Source organism: Sus scrofa, chromosome 9 (genome assembly GCF_054392235.1).
Source record: "Sus scrofa isolate SSC_HxYL_T2T_F1_AM1 chromosome 9, Sscrofa_HxYL_maternal_Yorkshire_Landrace_v2.0, whole genome shotgun sequence".
NCBI classification, from domain to species: domain Eukaryota; kingdom Metazoa; phylum Chordata; class Mammalia; order Artiodactyla; family Suidae; genus Sus; species Sus scrofa.
Window position 1 is genome coordinate 125,326,486 of NC_139391.1, and position 20,018 is coordinate 125,346,503.

Consider the following 20,018-nt stretch of genomic DNA (forward strand, 5'->3'; position numbering starts at 1 on the left):
AAATGTTACGCTGAAGCAACTTCTCCATTTTCTTATATTAGTGATAAGCTAATATAACTTGTTGAGATTAAGCATGTTATGTTAAATCACTTTTTAAAATATAATGTTTTTTTATTCAGGTAATTGTGATTAAGGGTTATGCGTTCTAGATTCTTGTGTGTGTGTGTGTGTGTGTGTGTGTGTGTGTGTGTGTGTGTGTCTTTTTAGGGCCAAATCCGTATCACATGGAGGTTCACAGGCTAGGAGTAGAATCCGAGCTGTAGCCTCTGGCCGACCCCATAGCCACAGCAATGCAGGATCCAAGCCACATCTGCCACCTATACCACAGCTCACAGCAATGCTAGATCCTTAACCCACTGAGTGAGGCCAGGGATCAAACCTGCATCCTCATGGATACTAGTGAAATTAGTTTCCCCTGAGCCACAGCGGGAACTCCAAACATGTTCTAGATTCTAAATGGCATTAAGCCAAGTTTATATAGCATTAAAACATCCAGATTAAAAATAAAGGAAGCAGTCAATTATCCATATTTTTCATAGAACACAAGATTAATTAAATATTTGGAAACATTTATATGACTGACTAAATTTTCACTTTTTATTTAGATATTTATCACAATCAAGAAGACAAACATTACATGGCCAAAGTATCCTAAAGCTAGTTCTGATTTTTTAAGTTATCCAATGTCAGCTATTTTTTTATCTCTCTAATTTGCCTAATTTTCAAGCTAGAGCTAACTTCAACGTTATAGTGAACAGCTATAGTTTTTGATTGCCCAGAGTCACGCCATTTGGAGAACAGAATCTTGGTACTTTTTTTTTCTTTTTTTTCTTTTTCTTTCTTCTTTTTTCTTTTTGATTATTCAAATGAATTTATCACATCTGTAGTTGTATAATGATCATAACAATCCAGTTTCACAGGATTTCCACCCCATAACCCAAGCACATCCCCCCACCCCGCAAACTGTCTCTTCCGGAGACCATAAGTTTTTTAATGTCTGTGAATCAGCATCTGTTCTGTAAAGAAGTTCCGACTGTCCCTTTTTCAGATTCCACATGTCAGTGAAAGCATTGGATGCTGGTGTCTCATTGTATGGCTGACTTCACTTAGCATGATAATTTCTAGGTCCATCCATGTTGCAAAAAATGCTGGTATTTCGTTCATTTTAATGGCTGAGTAATATTCCATTGTCTATATGTACCACCTCTTCTTGATCCACTCCTCTGTCGATGGACATTTAGGTTGTTTCCATGTCTTGGCTATTGAAGAGAGTGCTGCAATGAACATCGGAGTACATGTGTCTTTGCGAGTCATGGTTTTCTCTGGGTAGATGCCCCAGGAGTGGGATTGCTGGATCAAAGGGTAGTTCTATGTTTGTTTTCTGAGGAATCTCCATACTGTTTTCCACAGTGGCTATACCAATTTACAATCCCACCAACAGTGTACTAGGGCTCCTTTTTCTCCACACCCTCACCAGCACTTATTGTTTGTAGTCTTTTTGATGATGACCATTCTAGCTGGTGTAAGGTGGTACCTCATGGTGGTTTTGATTGGCATTTCTCTAATAATGAGTGATGTTGAACATCTTTTCATGTGTTTCTTGGCCATCTGTATGTCTTCTTTGGAGAACTGTCTGTTTAGATATTCTGCCCAATTTTTGATGGGGTTGTTTGTTTTTTGGTATGGAGCTGCAGAAGGTATTTATAAATTTTGGAGATTAATCCCTTGTCAGTTGAATCACTTGCAAAGATTTTCTCCCATTCTGTAGGTTGTCTTTTCGTGTTGTTTAGGGTTTCCTTTGATGTGCAGAAACTTTGAAGTTTGGGTCCCATTTGTTTATTTTTGTTTTTATTGTCAATACTCTAAGAGGTGGATCTGAGAAGATGTTGCTGTCATTTTTGTCAGAGAGTGTTTGGCCTATGTTTTCCTCTAAGAGTTTTATAGTGTCTGGTCTTATATCTAGGTCTTTAATCTATTTGGAGTTTATTTTTGTGTATGGTGTTAGGGAGTGTTCTAATTTCATTCTTTTCCATGTGATTGTCCAGTTTTCCCAACACCACTTATTGAACAAGCTGTCCTTTCTCCATTGTATATTCTTGCCTCCTTTGTCATAGATCAGTTGGCTGTAGGTGCCTGGGTTTAATTCTGGGCTTTCTATCCTGTTCCACTGATCTATATTTCTGTACCATATGGTTTTGATGACTGTTGCTTTGTAGCATAGTCTGAACTCCAGAAGCCTGATTCCTCCAGCTCCATTTTTCTTTTACAGGATGTCTTTGGCTACTCTGGGTCTTTTGCGCTTCCACACAAACTTTAAAATATTTTGTTTGAGTTCTGTGAAAAATGTCCTTGGTAATTTGATAGGGATTGCATTGAATCTGTAGATTGCCTTAGGTAGCATAGTCGTTTTGATAATATTAACTCTTCCAATCCACGAGCATGGTATATCTTTCCATCTATTTGTGTCGTCTTTGATTTCTTTCATCAGTGTCTTATAGTTTTCAGAGTACAGGTCTTTTGTCTCTTTAGGTAGGTTTACTCCTAGATATTTTACTCTTTTGGATGCAATGGTCAACGGGATTGCTTCCCTAATTTCTCTTTCTGATCTTTCATTGTTAGTGTATAGAAATGCTGTCGATTTCTGTGTATTAATTTTGTATCATGCAACTTTGCCAAATTCATGGATGAGCTCTAACAGTTTTCTGGTAGAGTCTTTAGGATTCTCTAGGTATAGTATCATGTCATCTGCAAATAGTGATAGTTTTACTTCTTCCTTTCCAATTCAGATTCCTTTTATTTCTTTTACTTCTCTGATTGCTGTGGCTAGGACTTCCAGGACTATGTTGAAGAGTAATGGCAGAGAGTGGACATCCTTGTCTTGTTCCTGATATCAGCAGGAATTCTTTGAGCTTCTCACCATTGAGAATGATGTTCACTGTGGGTTTGCCATATATGGCCTTTATTACATTGAGGTAGGTTCCCAACTATGCCCACTTTCTGAAGGGTTTTTATCAGAAATGGGTGTTGGATTTTGTCAGACTTTTTCCATGTCTCTTGAGAGGATCATATGGTTTTTATTCTTCAGTTTGTTAATGTGGTGTATCACACTGATGGATTTGTGGATATTGAAGAACCCTTGCATCCCTGGGATCAATCCCACTTGATCATGATGTACAATCCTTTTAATGTATTGTTGGATACAGTTTGCTAGTATTTTGTTGAGGATTTTTGCATTTATGTTCATCAGCGAAATTGGCCTGTAGTTTTCTTTTTTTGTGGTATCTTTGTCTGGTTTTGGTACCGGGGTGATGTTGGCCTCATAGAATGAGTTTCAGAGTATCTCTTCCTCTGAAATTTTTTGAAATAGTTTCAGAAGGAGAGGTGTTAACTCTTCTCTAAATGTTTGATAGAATTTGCCTGTGAAGCCATCTGGTCCTGGACTTTCGTTTGTTGGAAGTTTGTTAATCACAGCTTCAATTTCAGTTCTTGTGATTGGTCCATTCATCTTTTCTATTTCATCTTGGTTTCGTCTTGGAAGATTGTACTTTTCTAAGAATTTGTCCATGTCTTCTAGGTTTTCCATTTTATTGGTGTATAGTTGCATATAGTAGTCTCTTATGATCCTTTGTATTTCTGTGGTGTCCGTTGTTACTTCTTATTTTTCTTTTTTTTTTTTTTTGTTTTTTATTTTTGGTCTTTTTGCTATTTCTTGGTCTTGGGCCGCTCCCGCGGCATACGGAGGTTCCCAGGCTAGGGGTCCAATCGGAGCTGTAGCCACCGGCCTACGCCAGAGCCACAGCAACTCGGGATCCGAGCCGCGTCTGCCACCTACACCACAGCTCACGGCAACGCCGGATCGTTAACCCACTGAGCAAGGGCAGGGACCGAACCCGCAACCTCATGGTTCCTAGTCGGATTCGTTAACCACTGTGCCACGACGGGAACTCCACTTCTTATTTTTCATTTCTAATTTTATTGATTTGAGTCCTCTCTCTTTTTTGCTTGATAAGTCTGGCTAAGGGTTTATCAATTTTGTTGATCTTTTCAAAGAACAAGCTTTTCGTTTCATTGATCTTTTCTCTGGTTTTCTTTGTTTCTATTTCATTGATTTCTGCTCTGATCTTTATGATTTCTTTCCTCCTACTAACTTTAGGTCTTGTCTGTTCTCTCGAGCTGCTTTAGATGTAAAGTGAGCTTGTTTATTTGAGCTTTTTCTTGTTTCCTGAGGTGGACTTGTATTGCTATAAACTTTCCTCTTAGAACGGCTTTTGCTGCACCCCATAGGTTTTGGAGTGTCGTATCTTCATTGTCATTTGCTTCTGGGTATTTTTTAATTTCCCCTTTGATTTCTTCAGTGATCCATTGGTTGTTTAGTAGCATGTTGTTTAGTCTCTACGTGTTTGTGTTTTTTGCAGATTTTTTCTTGTTGTTGATTTCTAGTCATATAGCATTGTAGTCGGAAAAGATGCTTGATATGATTTCAGTTTTCTTAAAGTTACTAAGGTTGGATTTATAGCCCAGAATGTGATCAATCTTAGAGAATGTTCCATGTACACTTGAGAAGAATGTGTATTCTGTTGCTTTTGGATGGAGTGTCCTATAAATATCTATTAAGTCCATCTGGTTTAATGCATCATTCAGAGTCTTTGTTTCCTTATTGATTTTTTGTCTGGTTGATCTGTCCATTGCTGTAAATAGTTAAAGTCCCCCACTATTATTGTGTTATCGTCAATTTGTCCATTTAAGGTTGTTAGCAGTTGCCTTATATATTGCAGTGAACCTATGTTGGGTGCATAGATATTTTAAATTGTTATATGTTCTTCTTGGATTGATCCTTTGATCATTATGTAATGACCTTCTTTGTCCCTTAAAATATTCTTCATTTTAAAGTCTATTTTGACTGATATGAGTATTGCTACTCCAGCTTCCTTTTGATCCCCATTTGCGTGAAATATTTTCTTCCATCCTCTCACTTTCAGTTTATATGTGTCCCTAGAAGTGAAGTGGGCCTCTTGAAGACAGCATATATATGGGTCTTGTTTTATATCCATTCAGCCAGTCTGTGTCTTTTGATTGGGGTGTTTAGTCCATTAACATTTAAGGTAATTATTGATATGTATGTTCTTATTGCCATTTTATTAATTGCTTTGGATTTGTTTTTGTTGCTTTTTTCTTTCCTTCTTCTCTTGTTCTCTCCTCTTCTGGTTTGATGAGTATCTTTACTGTTGTATTTGAGTTGATTTTTCTCTGTTTGTATATCAATTGTAGATTTTTGGCTTGCAGTTATTCTGAAGCTTTGGTATAAGAGTCTATATGTATATGAGATTGTTTTAAGTTGTTGTTCTCTTAATTGCAAGTTCATCTCCAGTGTCCTACATTTGTACTCACCTCTTCTCATGATTTCTGATTTTGGTGGTATAATTGTGCGTGGGTGATTTCATACCTTTACTGTATATATACCTTTACTGGTGAGCCTTGTCATTTGTGGCATTTTTGTTTCCTGTTGCTATCTCTTCTTTTCTGCCTAGAGAAGTTCCTTTAGTATTTGTTGTAAAGATTGTTTAGTGTTGCTGAATTCTCTTAGCTTTTGCTTATCTGTGAAGGTTTTGATTTCTCCTTCAAATCTGAATGAGAGCCTTGCTGGGTAAAGTACTCTTTGTTGGAGGTTTTTTCCTTTCATCATGTTAAGTATATCATGCCACTCCCTTCTGGCCTGCAGAGTATCTGCTGAAAAATCTGCTGATAAACTTATTGGGGTTCCCTTGTATGTTATTTGTTTCTTTTCCCTAGATGCTTTCAAGATTTTCTCTTTGTCTTCAATTTTGGTTAGTTTGATTAATATGTGTCCTGGTGTATTCTTCCTTGGGTTTATTTTATTGGTACTCATTGTACTTCCTGGATTTGAGTGAGTGGTTCCTTTCCCATGTGAGGGAAGTTTTTGGCTATTATCTCTTGGAATATTTTTTCTGTGCCCTTCTCTCTCTCTTCTCCTTCTGGCACCCCTATAATACAGATGTTGGAGCGTTTAACATTGTCCCAGAGTTCTCTGAGACGCTCTTCATTTGTTTTCAATCTTTTTTATCTTTTCTGTTCTGCATCCATAATTTCTACTAATCTGTCCTCCACCTCACTTATTCGTTCTTCTGCCTCCTGTATTCTGCTGTTAGCTGCTTCTAGTGAATTTTTTCTTTCAGTTATTGTATTTTGCACCTCTTCTTGTTTAAGTTTTATAGCTTGTATCTTTTTGCTCAGTGTTTCCTGTAAGTTATCCATCTTTGCCTCCAGTTTATTTCCAATGTCTTGCATCACCTTCAGCATCAATAGTCTAAAGTCTTTTTCCTGGAGGCCGAGAATCTCCTGACCACTTAGCTGATTTTCTGGAGTTTTTCCTTTCTCCCTCATCTGAGTTATAGTTCTCTGTCTTTTCATTTTTATAGGTTTTGGTGTGGTGACCTTTCTATAGATAATAGAGTTATAACCTCTTTTACTTCTGGTGACTGCCCCCCTTGTGGCTGAAGTCAGTATGGGGGCTTGCTGTAGGCTTCCTGATGGGAGGGGCTGATGCCTGCCCACTGGTAGGTAGAGCTGATTCTAATCCCTCTGGTGGGTGGGGCTTAGTCTCTGAATGGGATTAGAGGCAGCTGTGTGCCTGAGGGGTCTTTAGGTGGCCTGTTTACTGAGGGGCGGGGCTGTGATCCCACCTGGGTTGTTGTTTGCCCTAGGACTTCTCAGTACTGGCTGATGCTGGAGCCAGATTTTCCCAAAATGGCCACCTCCAGAGACAGGCAAGCTGCTGAATATTCCCACGAGCTTTGCTTTCAATGTCCTTCCCTCACAATAAGCCACATTCACCCCTGTTTTCCCAGAATGTCCTCCAAGAACTGCAGTCAGGTTTGACCCAGATTCCTATGGAGACATTGCTTTGCCCTGGGACCCAGTGCACGTGAAAGTCTGTGTGCACCTTTTAAGAATGGGATCTCCTTTTCCCCCAGTCCCATGGAGCTCCTGCGCACAAGCCCCACTGGCCTTCAATGCCACATGCTCCAGGGGCTCTTTCTCCCAGTGCCAGATCCCCACACGTGAGAGTTTGATGTGTGACTCAGAACTCTAACTCCTGTAGGTGAGTCTCTGTGAACCAGTTAGTTTCCAGTCTGTGGGGCTTCCCACCTGGGAGGTATGGGATTGTTTATATCATGAGTTTGCCCCTCCTACCTCTTGATGTGGCCTCCTCTTTTTCTTCTGGAGTAGGGTATTTTTTTTTTAAGGTTTCCAGTCCATTTGGGTGAAGATTGCTCAGCCTTTAGTTGTAATTTTATTGTTTTTAGGAGAGAAGTTGAGCTCCATAGTCCTTCTATTCTGCCATCTTAATCCCATCCCCTTGATACTTTATTAGAGCTTAGCCACCCACTCTCCCCTATGACAGTGACAAGTAAATAAACTAGTCCTGGCTAATCCAACTGATCCAACTTCCCAGGTAAAGTGATTGGTTCAGGGGTAGACACACAACTCAACATGAACCGATCAAAGTCCTTCCCTGGGACTCTTCAGTAAGAGCTGGAGGGAAAACCTGCTTTCCTTTCTAGACCTCCATGACTGGAAGGATGTGAATCGGGAGTGTTGTCTTCTCATCTGTAGAAGTAGATGAGATCAACACACCAATAGAAGAAGATCTGGGAGATGGAAAGAGGTGCCCTGATTATACAGCTTAGCCCCTAGATTTAGTTCCTGTCTGACTTTGTGTCCTCACATGCCCACACCTATGGGTGTGTTTTAAAGATAATTGGAGCTGAGTTTATAACACTTATAACTAGAGAGTCCTGGTAAGTACCGACATCTTCCTAATTTATTCATTGATGCAACCATTCACCATGAAAGTAAATATATTACGAGGGAGGACATTCAAATGTGGTCCAGATGTCACTTGAACACAGGCAGTGTAACAAGCGGCTGAGATCCTTGGCTCTGGAGTCACACTGCCTGCCCGCCTGAAGACTAAATGTCACCTGGGGCTGAGAAGGGCTGCCCCTCCCTCCACAGGGCACATGGGCTCTCCAGTTGCCACACAGAGGGCCTCACACACCAGGAACCAAGGATGATTGCCATTTATCATCACAAGACACTATCATCTTTCCTAGAAATATGTTACAAGCAATTGTAGCCATTTATGTTCTGCTATCTATACAGTTCTGGGAAGAGACAGGCGCATTGGGAGAACCAAGAAAAACAGGAGCCAGCCTTTTTTGGATGGGTAGAAGGTTCCTACAGGTTGTGCCTATGAGGAAAGCATATGATCTAAGTTGCTCTTGTGAAGCCACCATTTCATTCATTTTCAATGCCTACTTGGGCCCTGCAAAGCATTTGCTTTTGACACCCCAGTTCAGTGGCCCCCTACACAGAACATCCTCCCCAACACTACTTGAACATTTTTATTTTTTATTATGCTGCCTGAAATGTGGAGATTCATTTGGGCTCAGAAGCATTCCATACTAAAGAGACATATCCCCCTGGGAAGGTCAGTGTGAGAGCCCAGGCTGTCTGGATTCAGAACCCAACTCCATCCATAACTATAGAATAGTGACCTTGAGCTAGTCACCTAACCTCTTTGTGTCTCAGTTTCCTTATTTGTGGAATACAAATAATATAGCACCTTCCTCCCAGGATTGTTGAGGATCTAGAGTTGTTGCATTCTTAGAATAGTGCCAGGCACCCAGGAAGCACTATTTAAGTGTCAACTTAAATATGTTTAGGTTTTCATGCATCATTTAATCAGCTTTCCTTCTCTAGCTGAGAACTGTTTCACTGAGAGAATGGAAGTTTGTTGGGAGGACAAGGTGGGGGGTGAGCTGGAGATAGGGAATGGGATGGGAGAGGAGTTTGGAAAGAGGCACATAGGAATGAGGAGGATAAAAAAGTTAAGGGATTTGCAGAGTGAAGTGAGCCTGAAAGGGATGCTACAGGTAGAGTCTTTGGGCCCAGAGTAAGGGACACTGAAGATGGAAGACAGGAAAGGAAAGGAAGTGAGAGAGTGCCAAAGTAAATAGGACACATTTCACAGTTTTGTCTGGTGTTGACTTGCCTCCAGAAAAGAGGGAAGAAACTCTTTTCCTCCATCTTACCCTTGGACTAGGATCAAAATTTAACTACATTACAAATGAAATAATGCGCTGTGGACAAACCTGAGATTCCCAACCATTTATAATCTTTTAACAGAAAGTATTTTCTGAGTTCCAAATACAGGCTTCGGTGATCTTTTGGAACAGGGTCCATTTGTAAGTTGAGGCTTACCTGTTTTCTGGGATGGGGATGCAGGAAGTTTGAAGCTGGGCAGGTCAGATAAAGAGCCAGTGTTTCACAGCAGAAGAAACTGGAGCTTGTAGCAGTTGAGTTGTTTGGACTAGTGACACAGCTAGTTCTAGAGCCCAATACCCAGGTCTTCACATTGCCAACAGAGGTTGGCAGTCTTCTTGGAGGAATCTGAATATCAAGTCAGAAGAGGTAGAAGAGGGGAGGAAAGTAAGGAGATCCCCAAGTATTCCAAACCCAAGATTCAATTATACACTGCTTGATTTTTAGACTAGACTATAGTAAGCATCAATCACTTGTTTTCTTTCTCCTTCTGAGTACTGCCATAAGCTAGATCATAATAATTCCTTATTAATAAAAATCAACTTGTACAATATACCATGAACTTCCAGGAACATTTAGCATCTATGAGGCACAGCTATGAACAACTCTGTGTTAGGGGAGTGATAGGGAAATTATTTGTTCTTTACTCACAAGAAATGTCCCAAGATCAATGATGTCATTCTTCTCTCTGTTTGACAGCTGTAGAGCTAACCAAGGGAGATGAAATGACCAGCCAAATTCACATTCTCTGGTGGGACTGGGAGCTAGAGCAACAATCTGTGGCTCTATCAAAGAGCTCTCTCCTTTCACTGATTAATGAGGCATAAGCATCAGTGAGACTTATCAGTTGGTTTTTTTTTTATTGTCTCCTTATTAAGCAGTTTATTTATTTTTTTCTATAAAACAGAATCTCATTGCTTATTCACTCCAGTGCAATTGTTTGCATCAATTAATCCCAGACTCCCAGTTCATCCCATTCCTTCCCCCTTGGCAACTACAAGTCTGTTCTCCAAGTCCATGAGTTTGTTTCTTTTCTGTGGATAGGTTCATTTGTGCCATTTATTAGATTCCAGATATAAGTGATATGGTATTTGTCTTTCTCTTTATGACTTACTTCACTTGGTATGAGAATCTCTAGTTCCATCCATGTTGCTGCAAATAGCATTATTTTGTTCTTTTTATAGCTGAGTAGTATTCCATTGTGTATATATAGCACTTTTTTTTTTTGCTTTTTTTAGGGCCGAACTTGCTGCATATAGACGTTCCCAGGCTAGGGTTCAAATCAGAGCCACAGCTGCGACGTACACCACAGCTCATGGCAACGCCAGATCCTTAACCCACTGAGTGAGGCCATGGATCAGACCCACAATCTCATGGTTCCTAGTTGAATGCGTCTCCTCTGCACCATAAGGGGAACTCCAATATACCACATCTTAATCCATTCATCTGTTGATGGACATTTAGGTTGTTTCCGTGTCTTGACTATTGTGAATAGTACTTCCGTGAACATAGGGGTGCATGTATCTTTTTTAATGAAAGTGTTGTCCAGATATATGCCCAGGAGTGGGATTTCTGGGTCATATGGTAGTTCTATATTTAGTTTTCTGAGGTACCTCCATACTGTTTTCCATAGTGGTTGTATCAATTTACATTCCCACCAATAGTGTGGGAAGGTTCCCTTTTCTCTACGCCCTCTCAAAGGAAACCATAAAAAAAAAAAAAAAAAGCAATCTATGGAATGCGAGAAAATAGTGTCAAACGATGCAACTGACAAGGGCTTAATCTCTAAAATATACAAACAACTTATATAACTCAACAGCAAAAAATCAAAAAACCCAGTTGAAAAATTGGCAAAAGACCTGAATAGATATTTCTCCAAAGGATCTATACGATGGCCAATGAGCACATGAAAAAATGCCCAACATCACTGATTATTAGAGAAATGCAAATCAAAACTACTATGAGGTACCACCTCACACCTGTCAGAATGGCCATCATTAACAAGTCAACAAACAACAAATGTGATACTTATTGGTTTCATCGCCAGCACAAAAAGTAACAGCCCCATACGCAATAGTGAAAGGGCAAATCTTTAAGAATATTTCTATGTTGATTTTCTCATGAAGCAAGAGTTAGTTGAATTACTAAAAGAATAATAACAACTACTATTAATTGAGCATCTACTCTGTGCCATATGTTGCACTAGTCAGTTAACAAACGTCATACCTGAGCTTCACAGTACTCTTTTATGGAGGTTTTATTATCTCTGTTTTTCTGATGAAGAGATGAAGCTGAGAAAATGTCAATGACTTATCTGAGGTCCCCTCGCTGGTGAAGAGCAGAGCTGAGAGTCACCTTCAGGTGGGCCTGGTGCTGTCCTATGTGAGGCAGCAGCAGCTAGGGTCTTTGGGTTTGGCTTTCTTAGATGGAGATTAGTGTCCAAAATGACCAAAGTGTCACAAAGTTGGGGTGCTATGGATAACTTGATGGGTGTGAGAGTTCCAAGAGAAACAGGATCACATTATAGTAATAAGAGTGATGTTTTAGTACTACCAACAATGCAACAAATGGGGGAGAAAAATCCCTTTATTCTGACTGTATCACAAACCTTCATTAACCAAAAATCATGTCTTTAATAAACATTTGCGATTAAGTCAATTGTTTGGGAAGCTGCTATAATGTTTTCTGTCTAGGAGGCAGTAGAGGTGAAGACCATACACCTGGAGCAAGACTGGCCTTGAATCAAATTCTGGTGCCACCACTTCCTGGTTGTGTGACCTTGAACTAGCAAGTTATGTTTAGTACCTACGCCATAGGGCTTCCATGAGGGTTAAATGATTAAATAGCTATGAAATTCTTAGAAAGCACCTGGTCCATGGAAACCATGCTGTCAATAGTAGTCAATACTGTGTGTAGAGTAGCTCTGAATGGTGTGATGAGAAGGTATGAAGGTTTGGTCCCCAATATCAAGGAACTTAGAAGCTAGCTGGGAAGAGAAAGCATCAGCTAATAATGTCTTAGGAACTGGCACAACATAAAAACATCTATCATCAAGGTGTATTCCCTGCTATATCACTAACAAAAATTTAGTAAATAAGAGGAATTAAGGAAATAAAAGAAAAAGTGAACTATGACCTGGACTTTGAAGGAGCTGCTGATTTACCACTACAAAAATTTTAATTCAGAGTTCCTGTCGTGGCTCAGCGGAAACGAATCTGACCAACCTCCAACGCAGGTTCAACCCCTGGCCTTGCTCAGTGGGTTGAGGATCCGGAGTTGCCATGAGCTGTGGTGTAGGTTGAAGACATGGCTTGGCTCCTGCATTGCTCTGGCTGTGGCATAGGCTGACAGCTACATCTCCCATTGGACCCCTAGCCTGGGAACCTCTATAGGCGGCAGGTGAGACCAAAAAAAAAAAAAAAAAAAAAAAAATTTTTTTAATTCAAGGACTCTGGAAAAGCAACTTGTCCACTATCAATATTGTTACTCTTGATGTGTTACATATTAAATGATAATCTTCTCTGTGCAAGACAATGGGATAGCTGTAACAAAGGACCACAAATCTGAAAGGGCTCTTATCCTCCATGGGCTTAAAGTCTGTTATTCAGAAGTTACATAGTAACAAAATTCAGGGTAGAGAGTGTCATGGAAAAGGCGTCACCAGTTGGTAACACAAGAGTTTCCAGAAGTTCTATTAAGCACATTTTAAAAATGGGTTAATTTGACTCTCTTCTCTTCTCCACCATTCTATGCATGGTTGAATTAGTTCCTCGCCATGTCTTCTGACAAGACTTTCAGGATCAAGCAATTCCTAGTCAAGAAGCAAAAGCAGAATTGTCCTGTCCCCCAATGGATTCGAATGAAAACTGGTAATAAAATCAGGTACAACCCCTGGCCTTGCTCAGTGGGTTGAGGATCTGGAGTTGCCATGAGCTGTGGTGTAGGTTGAAGACGTGGCTTGGCTCCTGCATTGCTCTGGCCACTCAAAGAGAAGACATTGGAGAAGAACCAAGCTGGGTCTATCAGGAGCCTCTGCATATGGGCTGGCGCACATATTTATGCTGTGTGGGATCACTTGCTTGCATCTTATCCTATCACACTGAAAACAGCACAGCCACAGTTGGATATATCAGGAAATGGGTTCTCTTTATGTTGTTTCTGTAGAGCGCTTTGCCTCAATAATAAGTATGTGAAGGCCTAAAAAAAATTTTTTTTTAATTTTAAAAAAATGGGTTGATCTGGCACACAAAGGAGCCCAGATGCCAAATGCAGTAATGAACATGAGCGAGAGCTTGCTCTTTTTGGAGGAGCCTCCTGGGTTGCAGTAGGTATTGGAACTAGTCCTTCCTGGGACATCCTTTGCAGGATGAGAAATTTCATCGGGCTACAGAGGCTGAGGAGACCTCACAAAATGGGCGAGAGATGCAAAGGACGAGAAGGTATTAAATTCCTTAGCAAGACAACAGGACTCACCATCTAGACAGTCCCTAATTCTTCTCTCTCCATCCCCCCAACTCAACACACCTGGTAGATAGACTCATTGTGGGAATAAAGATTAGATAAGAGAAGACTTGTTGTGAGTCAGACAGACTGACTTTCCACTCAAAGAATATTTCTGATATAACTAGATAAGCAGTTTTTGGTCTAGACAATTACCTTTTAAACTCCTCTTTTTCAGTTTAACCTGCTATTAAGTGTTCTTTTTTTTTTTCATCTGAACAGGAATTTTTAGCATGTTACAGTTTCCAAGTTGATAGTTCATTTTATATCAGTTACCCTCTTATTTTCTTCCTGACATTCAGGAAGGAATCTGCATTTCTTATAAGTCCCGCTATAGGATAGGTTATGTTGGAAGGCTTCCTGTAGGAAAAAAAACACCACTATCCTAGTAGTTGAATTATTTCTTTACCTGAAAGTTTTATCTTCTTCCTGACTTTTTGTCTCTATCTCTTGTCCTAGATCTTGAATACTATTTTTAGATTCGACTTCTGTTGGCTGATTATGTAACAAATTGTATTTGGTTATTTGGATAGAATTCATATTTCATTTGAATCCTAACTCATTTGTAGTTAAGCACCACTTTGGCCATCCCCAGTAGGTTATATGAAGCCTGAGAGAATCACACTGGTACCCTGTCTAATGGAAAGAAATGTGCACAGGTAACATCAAAGTGAAATAAATATCAGAGGAAAAGAAAGCCAGAAAAGAGTTTGTGTTTGTACAAAGGATAGCATGGAGCTTTGTCTTTCCGGAAAAGGGATGGTGGTTGAGAGATGATTAATTTTTTAGAGATCTCCCTAAAATGCGGCAGGACAGTGAGCTTTCATAATGTGAGTTTAGAGCCTAAGATGAGTTTGTCATATGAACAAGTCTAGATAGAACTGGTGTGTGGATTAAATGCTGCCCAGTTAAGTTTGTCTGAAATCCCTTTCTAGGCAAGATGGGCTCTGATCAGTTTCCAGAAGCCTGACCTGGATATGAGCGTGCAAGGCTAGCCAAGGGTTGGTGAAGCAGAGAGCTGGAAAGCATCCAGACTAAGGTAAACACAGTTCACCCTAAGCATTGTCCTGATGTTCCTGGGCAGCAATTTGGAAACAAAGGAGAGAAAGTGGAGACACAATGATTATACAGGTCTTAATAGATTCAAGCCAGCACCAGACATTCAAATTAATGTCTCAGTGATATAGAGAAGTGCTTAGAAATTAATGTTACAACACATAACGAATAATATTACTTATTAAAACCCAATATTAGAAAACACTTTTCAAAGTTGTTTGTTTGTTTTACTTTTATAGTATTATTTAATCATGAGAATCATGATATGAAGAAGACAGGGTGAATATTTGCATCCCATTTTTAAAGTGAAAGAAACTGGATCCAGGAAGGCGGGTTGAATTGTTTATTGTGGTTAACTGGGAATGATGACTAATGCCTAGTGCACCATGTCCCACCATAACATTATTTATACCAGGATAAATATCGAGAAGTATTAATAAATAAATATCAGCTGTTAACAGGGAGACTGGAAAATAGTCTCCACATCATACTTCTTATTCTAGCCAGGAAATGGTTGGGAACAAAGAATAGAAACCTATGCACTGTAGCTTAGGAAACAGACATGGTAGACAAACACCAGGACATAAAAGGAAGCAAAGCCAGTAAGCCTGGAATTGGGAGGTCAGGAATCGTCTCTCACGTGGCTTCTGTCCCTGTCCTTATCATCCTTGTAGTCCTCTAAGGACACTGGCTTTCTTACTCTGTGTCCTTGTGTCTCTTCTGCCCTGCGCTGAGTGCTACATAACCTTGCAGTTTCATTCCCAAGACCAACTGACTGTCTTCCGTGACCGTATTCCAAATTCTGGGAGAAGCAGAATGGTTTAGCTTGCTGTCATGGTCGAAAGAGATTCATAGTCTCCCAGGGCTGCAATTCTACCAGAGGTGGTGGGTGATGGATGGCAGAAGCAGTAAAGAAGTACTCCCACAATAAGTGTACAAAAAAATCTAATCAGATGCTATCAGTATTGTCCTATAATTAAAAACCAGAGGAGTTCCCATCGTGGCGCAGTGGTTAACGAATCTGACTAGGAACCATGAGGTTGTGGGTTTGATCCCTGGCCTTGCTCAGTGGGTTAAGGATCCAGTGTTGCCGTGAGCTGTGTAGGTCGCAGACGTGGCTCGGATCCCACGTTGCTGTGGCTCTGGCGTAGGCCGGTGGCTACAGCTCCAATGTGACCCCTAGCCTGGGAACCTCCATGCTGTGGGAGCAGCCCTAGAAAAGGCAAAAGACAAAAAAAAAAAAAAAAAGAAAAAAAAAAAAACAAACAGAAAGAGGACAGTACACCTAGTCATTGATTGTCATAAAATTGACATATTCGAGAGCATTGTGTCTTATAGTATAGGTTCTCACTGGGGCATTTCAACCAAAAAATACTAACAGATTGAGGAATGATTCAGAGGAGAGTTACAAAACTTATTCTGATTGGAAATTGACCTTTTTAATAATGGTAAGAGGAGACACTAACTCAATAGGTTAAAATGATTTAAAAAAAATAGATACAAAATTTTAAAAACACAAAAAAGTACACAATGGTAAGTTAGTCTCCCTTTCACCAGTACCCTCAGCCACCTTATCAGAGATAATCACCATTATCATTTCTGGTGTATCTAACTAGAAGGGTACTCTCTGTATGCAAGCACATGCTACCATTTCTTGCTTTTTCCAGTATACTTTATTTTTATTTATTTATTTATTTGGTTGGTTGGTTTTTTTGTCTTTTTGCCTTTTCCAGGGCCGTTCCCGCAGCATATGGAGGTTCCCAGGCTAGGGGTCGAATCGGAGCTGTAGCCGCCGGCCTACACCAGAGCCACAGCAACGAGGGATCCGAGCCCATCTGCAACCTATACCACAGCTCACGGCAACGCCGGATCGTTAACCCACTGAGCAAGGCCAGGGATCGAACCTGCAGCCTCATGGTTCCCAGTCAGATTTGTTAACCACTGCGCCACAATGGGAACTCCCAGTATACTTTATTTTTTATTTTTATTTTTTTCTTTTTAGGGCCACAGCCTTGGCATATGGAAGTTCCCAGGCTAGGAGTCGAATCTGAGCTGTAACTACTGGCCTACACCACAGCTACAACAACGCGGGATCCAAGCTGCAGTCTGTGACCTCCACCACAGCTCACGGCAACACTGGATCCTTAACCCACTCAGTGAGGCCAGGGATCGAACCCGTGTCCTCATGGATACTAGTCAGGTTCATTACCACTGAGCCACAACAGGAAATCCCGTTTTTTCAGTATACTTTAGAAATCATTACGTATAATTGAGTGACTTTCTTATTTCATTGGTTGTACAGTATTTTAGTGTATGTATGTAACATAATTTTTTGGATCAGTTTCCAATCAATGGCATTTAGTATTTTCCAGCCTTCTGTCATGACTATCCTTGAATATAGCTCTCTTTGTATACAAGTGAGTTTATCTGTAGGCTAAAATTTGTAGAAATGAAATTTCTGGGTTAAAGGGAATTTTTTTTTCATTTTTGGAAGAAATTGCCAAGTTGCCTTCTGTAGAAATTTTACCAATTTCCAGAGTTCCCGTTGTGGTGCAGTGGAAACAAACCCAACTAGTGTCCAAGAGGATGCGGGTTCGATCCCTGGCCCTGCTCAGTGGGTTAAGGATCTGGCTTTGTGGTGAGTTGCAGCGTAGGTCACAAACGAGGCTCAGATCTGGCATTGCTGTGGCTGCAGTGTAGGCCAATAGCTACAGCTCCAATTAGACCCATAGCCTGGGAACTCCCATATGCCATGGGTGCAGCCCCAAAAAGAAAGAAAAAAAAAGAAAGAAATTTTACCAATTTCCTTCTAATCAACAATTTACAACAGTATTGGTTTGCTCACATCTTTATGTCAGTGTAGAGTTATGATATGGTTAGGTCTAGAGTCTCTTACTTTCTGGGGAATTTCCTCAATTCTATCTTCTAACTTACTGTTGACATCTTTATATTGGCTATTATATTTTTATTTCATAAGAGGCCTTTTTTCTATTATTTGATTGTAACTTTTTTTTATTAGTCTTAATGAGTACAATACTATATCTTGCTGCAAGGTATTGATTGAACTTAAAAAAAAAATTTCCCCTTGCTTCTTGATGGGGTTTTTGTTTGTTTGTTCTCTCTCTCTTTTTTTTTTTTTTGAGGATTTCGTTTTTGTTTTTGTTTTTGATTTTTGGAGGCAGGGCAAGTTCTGCCTCTCATGTTAGAGACTTTTCTAAAATGTTTAATGGTCCTTAACTGATTGTTCACATGTAAAGTTCAGATAACTTTCCTTGATTTTTCTGGTTTAAAACTCTAATTTTTTATTATTTTTAGAATTTACTTATATTTATATTTATTTATTTAGCTTTTTAGAGCCGCACCCACAGCATATGGAGGTCCCCAGGCTAGGGGTTGAATCAGAGCTACAGCTGCCGGCCTACACCACAGCCACAGCAATGCAGGATCCAAGCTGCATCTGGGACCCACACCACAGCTCAGGGCAATGCCAGGTCCTTAACCCACTGAGCGAGGCTAGGGACCAAACCCTCAACCTCATGGTTCCTAGTCAGATTCATTTCCACTGCACCACAATGGGAACTCTGGGTTTAATACTCTATAGAACAAAAGTCCATTCTCCCTTTGGGGTAGGGGAGGGATGGTAGCTTGAGATGGGACAGTTTTTGTCCAATTCTATTTTAGAGACTTTTTTTTTTTTTACATTTTAAAATTAAAGTATAGCTGACTTACAATATTGTACCAATATCTGCTGTACAGCAAAGTGACCCAGTCATATATATATATGTATATATATACATATATATACATATATATACATACATTCCTTTTCTTACATTGTCTTCCATTATGGTCTATCCCAAGAGACTGGGTATAGTTCCCTGTGCTGTACTGAAGGACCTAGTCGCTTATCCATTCTAAATATAATAGCTTGCATCTATGAATGACAAACACCCCATCCATCCCACTCCCTCCCCCTTGGCAACCATGAGCGTATTCTCTATGCCTGTGAATCTGTTTCTGTTTTGTAGATAGGTTCATCTGTGCCATATTTAGATTCCACATATAAGTTATATAAGTGGTATTTGTCTGTCTCTTTCTGATTACTTCACTTTGTATGAGAGTTTCTAGTTCCATCCCTGTTGCTGCAAATGGCATTATTTCATTCTTTTTTGCGGTTGAGTAGTATTCCTTTGTATATATGCATCACATCTTAATCCATTTATCCACTGATGGACATTTAGGTTGTTTCCATGTTTTGGCTATTGTGAATAGTAGCATTATGAATATATGGGTGCATGTATCTTTTCGAATTGTGGTATATGCTGGATCATATGGTAGTACTATATTTAGTTTTTTGAGGAGCCTCCGTACTATTTGCCATAATGGTTGCACCAATTTACGTTCCCACCAACAGTGTGAGAGGGTTCCTTTTTCTCCATACCTTCTCCAGCATTTGTTATTTACAGACTTAGTAATGATGGTCATTCTGACCAGTATGAAGTGGTACCTCATAGTGGTTTTGATTTGCATTTGTGATGTTGAACATATTTTCATGTGCCTATTGGACATCTGAATGTGTCCTTTGGAGAAATGTCTGTTTATGTCTTCTGCCCATTTTTTGATTGGGTTGTTTTTTGTTGTTGTTGAGTTGTATGGGTTGTTTGTATATTTTGGAGATTAAGCCCTTGTCAGTTGCACCATTCGTGACTATTTTCTTCCATTCCATTTAGAGGCATTTTTCATTCCCACTTTTCTCAGTACCCAGTGTCTCCAATTCCTAAACTTCCCAGAGTTCTGTGCATATTAGCTGGCTTCTTTTTGCCTTTCTCCTCTATAAGCAGTTAATTTCATTTTTCTCTACTTTCTATTTATCCTTTATTTTTCATCTTCCAAAAAATTTTGTTATTCTCTCCTTTTCCATTCTTTTCATCCTTTATTATAATTTTTTTTTGTCTTTTTGCCATTTCTTGGGTTGCTCCTGTGGCATATGGAGGTTCCCAGGCTAGGGGTCTAATAAGCCTATGCCAGAGCCACGGCAACGCGGGATCCAAGCCGCGTCTGCGACCTACACCACAGCTCATGGCAACGCCGGATCCTTAACCCACTGAGCAATGGCAGGGACCGAACCCACACCCTCATGGTTCCTAGTCGGATTCGTTAACCACTGCACCACGACGGGAACTCCCTGTATTATAATTTTAGGTAGCAGAGGTATAATTTTTGAAGTAGCAGAGATATATTCAATACCAAGTTTAGAAGGTAGTCAATACATTTTTTTTAATGAATAAGTTTTTCTTTCCTTTTTTACAGCATTTTTTTTATTACTCCATTACATT

General features: G+C 39.9%; 1 pseudogene; it reads left to right on the top strand.

Annotated features, from left to right (window-relative positions):
* The first annotated feature begins 12,853 nt into the window (after window positions 1–12,853).
* Window positions 12,854–13,229, top strand: LOC146400157 (large ribosomal subunit protein eL39 pseudogene; annotated as a pseudogene).
* The last annotated feature ends 6,789 nt before the right edge of the window (window positions 13,230–20,018 follow it).